The sequence below is a fragment of the Canis lupus genome, chromosome 36 (assembly GCF_048164855.1).
Source record: "Canis lupus baileyi chromosome 36, mCanLup2.hap1, whole genome shotgun sequence".
Lineage (NCBI taxonomy): Eukaryota > Metazoa > Chordata > Mammalia > Carnivora > Canidae > Canis > Canis lupus.
In genome coordinates, this window is record NC_132873.1 from 28,087,550 (window position 1) to 28,097,216 (window position 9,667).

Here is a 9,667-nt window from a genome sequence, read left to right on the forward strand (position 1 = left end):
TGTTTTTCCAGGATACTGCAGTGTCTGTTATTTCAGGGCTAAAAATCATGTTAAAAATAATGAGTGACCTTCCCAGATATTTAAGCCAAATATGTGAGTTTGAACCAAGGTATCTGCATCTTTTCTTTTCAGATATATCTTAGGCTTACTGATGTCAAAGTGCCACTACCATAACAGATAGCACTAGCCTAGAGGTTTCAAAGAAATAAAACTCAAATATTATGTGGATAATACCACAATTAAGCTTGTCTCTGAAATTTATCATGGACTAATTATAGTTGTTCATGTACTCTGAACTTTATCTTCTAATAAATACACATTTTAAAAATTCAAAAAAAAAGCTAAACTTGTTTTACAAATTATGCAATAACAGCACTGATGAGTAGGTGAAATCATATACGCACCTAGTAATCAGATGTAGCTCCTATCAGTCTTCCTTATGTCCTCTTCAACTTGAAACAAAAACAAATACAAAAACAAAAAACTTAAAGCAAGAAACTAGCCTCACAATGGAAGAGATATCAAAGAGTTAGTGAAGGAGAGTTCTCAGTGGGGTCAGACATATGTCCTTTCAGTCCTGTTTCTACCACCAACTGGCTTTATGATCTTGGAAAATTTATTTAACTTCTTTGAAACTTAATGCCCTCACCAATAAAATAGCCATAATAAAGTTGTGAATGTGAGGATTGAATAATACCTTCAAAAAATGTTACTTTACCCTTTTAGTCCTTGCTTCCAGTCTAATTCTTAAAAAAAAAAAAAATGTACTGCACAGAATCCATTACACCATCAGTGTTCCTGTCTCTGCTTTCTTCTATGACTATTCAAGATAGAAGAGATCCTACTATGTGCTCTTTTGTAAAGTGTGGAAAGACTGTAGTGTCATGGAAAGAATGGGGTCTTTGGAATTTGAACTAAGTTCAAAGTTTGGCTCTTCTATTTGACCTGCTTGACTTGGGGCCATCTCGACTTTGGCTTCTAATCAGGAAAATTTTTACCTCTTTGTATTTTATGGGGAATCAATCAAATACCACAGTAAATAGCCGGCACATAGTAGGAACACAATAAACATTAGCATTCTGCATCTTTGGTAGAGAGACCCTGTAGAATCCTATCCCCACCTCTAGAAAGGAAGGCGACACCTGCCATTAGAGAATTCAGTTGAAACTATTATTGAAACCTCCAAATTTAAAAAGTTCATTTGGCATAATATTGAAGAAAAATCCTCTCATAAGTCATTGTTGCCCATTGGATAAACTTTATGAACTTGTGAGCATTATTAGATATTTTAAGGATGAAAGGAATACCCAAAGTAATTAGCAATTATTATTTCACAACAAATCATAGTTGACTGCTTACTAAAGTATTGCACTGGGATTCAGTAGACCTGAATTCTATTCCCACTTCTGCTATTCTCTAGTTTTGTGACATTGGAAAGTCACTTCACCTTTCTGTGTCAGAGAAAAGTTATAATTAACTTTCATTGCGTTTAAGTCTTCTGCAGCAGCTGGATAACTAGAATTATATCTCCTATCCGAATGTAAAATCTTAAATATTTCCTATAAATTATGCATTTTGGATTTTTTTAGGGGCCATAATTTTATTGATGAAAAGATGAACCTATACCTATTTTTAAGCAATTGCAAATTGATTTTATATTGTATAACCTAACATGGCAATTAAAATAAGCTCTCTCTATATGAAAATGATATCTATATCTATCTATATCTATATCTATATCTATATCTATATATATATATATATAGAGAGAGAGAGAGAGAGAAACTTCCTCCTGTAAACCAGCAGAGAGGTGACTATCATACCCATATAGAAAAATGGTTAGAGCAATTGAGTAGTCAATATAAAAGAGAACAATAATATAAAAAATATTCAACCTCATTATAAGTGAAATGTTCATTATAAGTGAAATGAGTTCATTTATATATTAAAGCAACACTGAGTTTCAATATTTGCCTACCAGATTTGGCACTAGTTTAATGGGATATATTATGGGACAAATTAGGCAATTAATAGCAAAAGCCTTATACATATCCATACTTTCATACTATGTGTTTCTATTCTTAGAACTTTAAATTATATATAGACTCAGACACACAAAATATTTTGGCATAAGCATGGTCATAGCACTATTATAAGCTGAAAAAGGTTAAACAAAGAAGTGTCCAACAAAGAGTAATGTTTAAATAAAGCATGCTTTATCTTAGCAATAAAAAATGTTATTCAGTCATTCAAATTGAGATTCTCAAATAGTTTCAGAATTGATAAAAATAATGACTTGTGTACTCCCAAAAAGATATGTGGGTGTCCTAACCCTCAGTATCTCAGAACATAAGTGTCTTTCCAGGGAGAATAAAATTAAAATGATTTCATAACGGTGGGCCCTAATTCAATATCACTGGTATCCTTATAAAACAGAGACATTTGAGCACTGAGAGACACACTCAGTGAGAACGCCATGTGGACATAAAGGCAAGGAGCAGGTTATGCGTCCACAAGCCAAATAATGCTAAACATGGCCAGAAAACCACCAAAACCTAGGGGGGACCTTGATCTCCAACTTCCAGCCTTCAGACAGTAAGACAAAAAAATTATGTTGTCTAAGCCACCAGTTTGTGGTACTTTGTTACGACAGCTTGAATAAAATAATGCAACGACTATATAACACGTGGTGGAAAATCTACAGAATATATATATATAAGGGCAAAAGTCCGGACAAACATATTTAAATTTTGAAGAGCCATATAAAAATAATAGAACAGGAACACAGGATTGTCCGATTGCCTCTCAATGGTAAGATCATAGCTATGTTTTGTTTGCTTGCTTATATTTTAATTCCAGTGTGGTTAACATACAGTCTTATATTAATTCCATGTGTACAATATAGTGATCCAGCACTTCCATATATAACTCAGTGCTTATCCAGATAAGGGTATTCTTGGTCCCCTTCACCTAATTCACCCATCCCCTACCCATTTCCTTCTGGTAAATATCTGTTCTTTCCCTATAGTTAAGAATCTGTTTTTTTTTTTTCCTTTGTCTCTTTTTTTTTTCCTTTGTTCAATTGTTTTGTTTCTTAAATTCCACACATGAGTGAAATCATTTGGTGTTTGTCATTCTCTGACTAGCTTATTTTGCTTTGCATTATAATCTGTACATTCATCCACGTTGTTGCAAATGGTAGGATTTCATTCCTTTTCATGGCTCAGTAATATATATGTGTAATATATATACACATAAATATATATACACAAAATCTCACATCTTCTTTATTGATTCATCTATTGATGGACATTTGGGCTCTTTCCATAATTTGGCTATTGTAAATAATGTTCTAATAAACATAGGGGAGCATATATTCTTTCTAATTAGAGTTTTCATGTTCTTTGGTTAAATACCCAGTAGTGCATTTACTGGATCATATGATAGTTCTATTTTAAATTTTGAATTTATTATTTTTATTTGTTTAAGTTTTTGAGGAAACTCCATACTGCTTTTCAGTAACTGTACCAGTTTGTGTTCCTAACAATAGTGCAAAAGGATTCCTTTTTCTCCACATCCTTAGCAGCACTTGTTGTTTCTTGTGGTTTTTAGTTTAGCCATTTTGATTGGTAAGAGATGATCTCTCATTATGGCTTTGATTTGCATTTCCCTGATGAAGTGTTGTGCTCCCTTTCTGTGTTTTTTGGCCATCTGCGTGTCTTCTTTGAAGAAATGCCTGTTCATGTCTTCTGCTTACTTTTTAATCGGGTTATTTGTTTTTTGGGTATTGGGTTGTATCACTTCTTTATATATTTTGGGTACTAACTGTTTATTGGATATGGCATTTACAAATATCTCCTCCCATTTGGTAGAGTGTTGTTTGGTTTTGTTGATTGATTCCTTTGCTGTGCAAGAAGCTTTTCATTTTGATGTAGTCCAATAATTCATTTTTGCTTTTGTCTCCCTTGCCTCAGGTGACCTATCTAGAAAGATGTTACAGTCCATGTCAGAGAAAATACCACCATTGTTCTCTTTTAGGATTTTTATGGTTTCAGGTCTCATATTTAGGTCTTTAATCCATTTTGAGTTTATTTTTGTGTGTGGTGTAAGAAAGGGCCCAGTTTCATTCTTATGCATGCAGCTGTATAATTATCTCAACATTATTTGTTGAAAAGACGGTTTTTCTTTTTTTTTCCTCATTGCATATTCTTGTCTCCTTTGTCAAAGATTAATTGACCAAAACATCATGGGTTTATTTCTGGGCTCTCTGTTCTGTTGTATTAACCTGTCTATTTTAGTGCCAGTACCACTGATTTGATTACTACAACTTAGGATAACTTGAAATCTGACATCGTGATGCCTCTATCTTTGTTTTTTGTTTTCAGGATTGCTTTAGTGATTCATAGTCTTATGTAGTTCCATACAAATTTTAGGATTGTTCTAGTTCTGTGAAAAATACTACTGGTATTTTGATAGGGAATGCATTAAATCTATAGATTGCTTTGAGTAGTGTGGACATTTTAACAATATGCATTCTCCCAATTCATGGACATGAAATCTCTCTCCACTTGTCTGTGTCATTTTCAATTTCTTTCATCAGTGTTTCATAGTTTTCAGACTACAAGTCTTTCACCTCCTTGGTTAAGTTCATTTCTAGATATATTATTACTTTTGGTGCAATTATAAAGGGATTGTTTCTTGATTTCTCTTTCTGCTGCTTCGTTAGTAGTATATAGAAATGCAATGGATTTTTGTAGATTGATTTTGTATCCTGTGACTTCACTGAATTCATTTATCAGCTCTGGTAGTTTTTTGGTGGAGACTTTAGGGTTTTCTATATAGAGTATCATGTCATCTGCAAATAGTAAAAATTTTACTTCTTCCTTACAATTTGGACGCCTTTTATTTCTTTTTCTTGTCTGATTGCTGTGACTAGGACTCTCAGTACTATGTTGAATAAAAGTGGGGAAGGCGAACATTTTTGTCTTATTCCTGATCTCAGTGGTAAAGCTCTAAGTTATTTACCATTGAGTATGGTGTTAGTTGTGGACCTGTCATTTAAGTACTTTGATATATTCAAAGACACCTGCCCTGCGGGGACAGGAGTCGTGAGGCGGACGCCATGGCAGTGTCAGAGAGCCAGCTCAAGAAAATGGTGTCTAAGTACAAATACAGAGACCTAACCGTACATGAAATTGTCCATGTTATTACTTTATACAAAGATCTCAAACCTGTATTGGATTCATATGTTTTTAATGATGGCAGTTCCAGGGAACTAATGAACCTTAGTGGAACAATTCTTGTGCCTTATAAAGTAATATATATAATATTCCAATATGCCTTAGGCTGTGGGACACATGCTCATATAATTCCCCTATCTGTTTCATTAAACCTACTAGTTCAATGACTATTAAAACAGGAAAGCAGGACACCTGGGTGGCTCAGTGGTTGAGCATCTGCCTTTGGCTCAGGGCGTGATCCTCAAGTCCTGGGATCAAGTCCCACATCAGGCTCCCCGCACGGAGCCTGCTTCTCTCTCTGCCTGTGTCTCTGCCTTTCTCTCTATGTCTCTCATAAATAAATAAATAAATAATAAATAAATAAATCCTTTAAAAATAAAACAGGAAAGCATGCTGATGCAAATGAGAAGATATATCTTCCTTCTCTACATAAATGGAAACACCACAGCCAGACTTGTTTATTCAGGTCATGATTGTGGTGTTTGGAGATGAACCTCCAGTCTTCTCTCGTCTCACTATTTTGGCATCTTATCCACTATACCAGGCAAAGGGGCAACCCAATACTTCCTATATGCCAAGTATGCCAAGTGGAATATCTGCATATCCATCCAGATATCCTCCCAACCCCAGTGGTTATCCAGGCTGTCCTTACCCACCTCTGGTCAGTATCCTGCCACAGGTTCTCAATACCCTTCCCAGCTCCCGTGGCCACTGTCAGTCCCAATAGGGATGACACCATTGGTGAGGTCACCATTCAAGCCTCTCTCATCTCAGTGGTTAGTGACAAGCTGAGATGGCAGAGGAAGGAGGAAATGGATCATGCCCAGGCAGGGCTCAATGCCTTGAAACAAACAGAGGAAGACCTGAAGAAAGGTGATCAGAAACTGGAAGAGATGGTTACCCGTTTAGATCAAGAAGTAGCTGAGGTCGATAAAAACATAGAACTTTTGAGAAAGAAGAATGAAGAACTCAGTTCTGTTCTGGAGAAAATCAGTCTGAAAACAATGACACTGATGAAGTTATCATTCCGACAGTCCCACTATACAAACAGATCCTAAATCTGTATGCAGAGGAAAATGCTATTGAAGACACTATCTTTTACCTGGGAGAAGCCTTGAGGTGGGGAGTAATAGGTTTGGGTGTCTTCCTGAAGCATGTACATCTTCTGTCCCATAAACAGTTCCAGCTGGGGGCACTAATGCAAAAAGCAAGAAAGACTGCTAATCTCTGTGACCTCTACTGACTTCTCTGATATTAGCTGGAGATTGAGCTCTTCTTCAAGCATTCTTTCCTTCTCTTTCTTTCTCATATCAGTAGGTGCCCAGAATATGTTATGACAGTTTATCATTTAAGTGTAATATATCTTGAAACAATAGTATATTTTCGGTTTTCTTTTGGTAAAGACTGGCTTTTATTAATGTACTTTCTATCCTCTGCAAACCTTTTGTGCTGAATGTTGGAACTGATATGTTAAATAAAATTTGTTGCATAAAATAACTAAATAAATAAATGTTTAAAAATGTTCAGGTACACCTGCTATACTCACTCCATTTAGAGTTTTTATCAAAAATGGATTTTGAATTTTGTCAAGATGATTTTTCTATGTCTATTGAGATGATCATATGATTTTTATTTTTATTTTGCTAATGTGGTATATCATGTTGATTGATTTGTGGATATTGGGCTATCCTTGCATGTCTGGAATAAATCCCATTTGATCATGGTGTATGATCTTTGTAAGTGACTGTTGAATTCAGTTTTCACTATGTCTCAGCTTTTGATTCAGTTAATAGGACTAAACAACTATCAATAGTTATTATAAAAGTAGCAGTTATAGACATTATAAGGATTTGTTATCAAAGCCTGACCTTACATCTAAGTTTCCAATATTTATTATCTGCTTAAATCTGAGCAAGCTACCTAACATCACTTAGACTTGGTTTCCTCATTTATAAAAAGAGAAAAATAACACCTCAGATAGTTAGGGATAGGATATGTATGTATTCTATGTAAGGTTCGGAGCTTTTGAAACAGTAAGTCCTAAATTAGAGGATGACCATGTGGTACCTATGGTCTCTACCCAACCGAGCACTCCCTTTTTCATTTGAGATGATAAACAGCTTCTTAAGACCCCTTTTGGAGCTTTCAAGACCCCTATAAAGTTTGGAGCATCAACTTCCCCTTCTTGGTCCATATATCTTAACAATTTTCCCCATTCAGAACCCCTGTCCATTTTCCTAAGTACAATTTCATTGTCTTCCCAATACTATTAAGCAGGCTTCTTTCCCTTGTCTTATATTCCAAAGTTTAATATTTACTCTCTAGACAAAACTTATGTTATTATAGAATTAAATGTTTTCTACAATTACCCCTGTGTTCTGGCCTACAGGAATATAATCTCTATACTTCCTAGATTAAATCTTCCTTAAAAATATGAAGTTTTTGACAAGCATCAAAATGGACGCTATTACTTACAAATTATAACATCCTAGGGGCACTTGAGCAGCTCAGTGGTTGCGTGTCTGCCTTTGGCTCAGGTCGTGATCCTGGGTCCTGGGATCGAGTCCCACATCAGGCTCCTTGAATGGAGCCTGCTTCTCCCTCTGCCTGTGTCTCTGCCTCTCTCTCTGTGTCTCTCATGAATAAATAAATAAAATCTTTAAAAATAAAACAAACTATAACATTCTATAGTTAATATTTTTCATATTTTCTTAATGTTAATAAGTTTATTTACCTTGTTTCCTTTGTTTAATACTTCATTTCTTAATGTTTAATTCTTCTCCTACTCAGTTGAGAATAGCATTGAGCAGTAGAAAGCCACATGGGTAGGTCCCAGTCTTTTCAAATGGGAATAAAATACTATCACATAGGATAATTGAAAAATTGAAATAAAATATCAGAATTAAGAAATGAATAATTTGTTGGTATGTAGAAGGTAAATAACAATATAGGATTTTTAACATCTTGCATCATATAATTATGTGAGCTCCTTGTCTACCTGGTCTTTTCCCCTTAAATCTAAATTCTCTCAAGATACCATGTCCTAATTATTGAGGCACATTGATAATCATAAATATTGTAAGATTTTAAGCTCAAATTATAAAATATTTAAATTTATAATTACCAGTCATGTTTAATTTCATTCTAAAGATTCCTCTTATAAATCAATTTATATTTGTTGATTTATTTTGTTAATAATGATAACATCTGCTTTCTATGAGTATGTGATTTACTGATTTGCCAGTCATTGGCAAAAATGTGAAAATTTGAGGTAATATTTTTGTCAGTAAACTTCTATGCAAACCTGTTTTCCCAATTCAAGTGCCCTCACATAGTCCCATATTTTCCTCAGTGCTGTAACCCACCAACCACACCACCTCAAGTTATAATATAACTGTCAATATAAAAAGCTCTCGTGGATTGTGATTTGAAACCCTGATTTCATTTCTGTAATTAAGTGACGATAAAGACACTTTAAGAGTCTTGGTATTACTGACAATTTCAGGAGCTAAAAAACTAATGTCCTTCAAGTCAAACATTGTACGTAATAGGTACCAAACAAATAGGCCTTTAAAAATGTGGCCTTAATTAATCAAGTGAAAAATAAGTTTAAAATGTGTTTGTAAAAAAAATTAATAAATAAAATAAAAAATAAAAAATAAAATGTGTTTGTTAAACAAATAAATAAAATAAAATGTGTTTGTACTATGTGATAACATTTTTGTCAAAATACACAATGAAATATTTAGCTATAAGGAGATCTTTCACTGATAGACTCACATATTTGTCAAATGAATAAAGTTCCTCAGCAAATCTTACTGAGATAGGCTTGCTTAGCAATAAAGTGGCCCAAGATAGGAGTAGAAAGTATAATGGATTTAATACAAATTGAGCTTCACATGAAGAGACTCATATTTCACTAATAACTACAGAGTACATTGAAAATACAAAGTACTGGGTAAATGGTAAGAATTTTTATCAGATGTTGGTCACTGACAGAAGCAGAATAACATGTTTGATGGATGAAAGGCTTGATATAATGTGACCAACACTTGATTTCTACGAACATCCCATCTCTATGTGAGAATGATAGAGAATTAAAAACATGACCAGAGCACTTCATCAGAGGGTCTCCCCTAGTCTCCAATCTTGCTCCCTGCCACCTTGCATTCTCTGTGGTCCTCACCTTTAGAACACCGGCGCTGTGTGCATTACTCTGGCTTCTAGTTCCATTAAAATAGTGTTCTGTCCTATTTTCTCCAAAGATGAATTCCTAACAACATTCAAATATGTATGATGTTTTTAGCAGACTGATACCAGAAAACATGGGCTGAATAAACAAAATAAAACCTTCATTCTGACTTTCTCTACAGTTTCTGCACTGGATAACCTAAGAATATTTGCTTTTAAAATAGAGAACTTTGCCA

General features: G+C 34.4%; 1 pseudogene; it reads left to right on the top strand.

Annotated features, from left to right (window-relative positions):
• The first annotated feature begins 5,122 nt into the window (after positions 1 to 5,122).
• LOC140625655 (tumor susceptibility gene 101 protein-like) lies at positions 5,123 to 6,483 on the top strand (annotated as a pseudogene).
• The last annotated feature ends 3,184 nt before the right edge of the window (positions 6,484 to 9,667 follow it).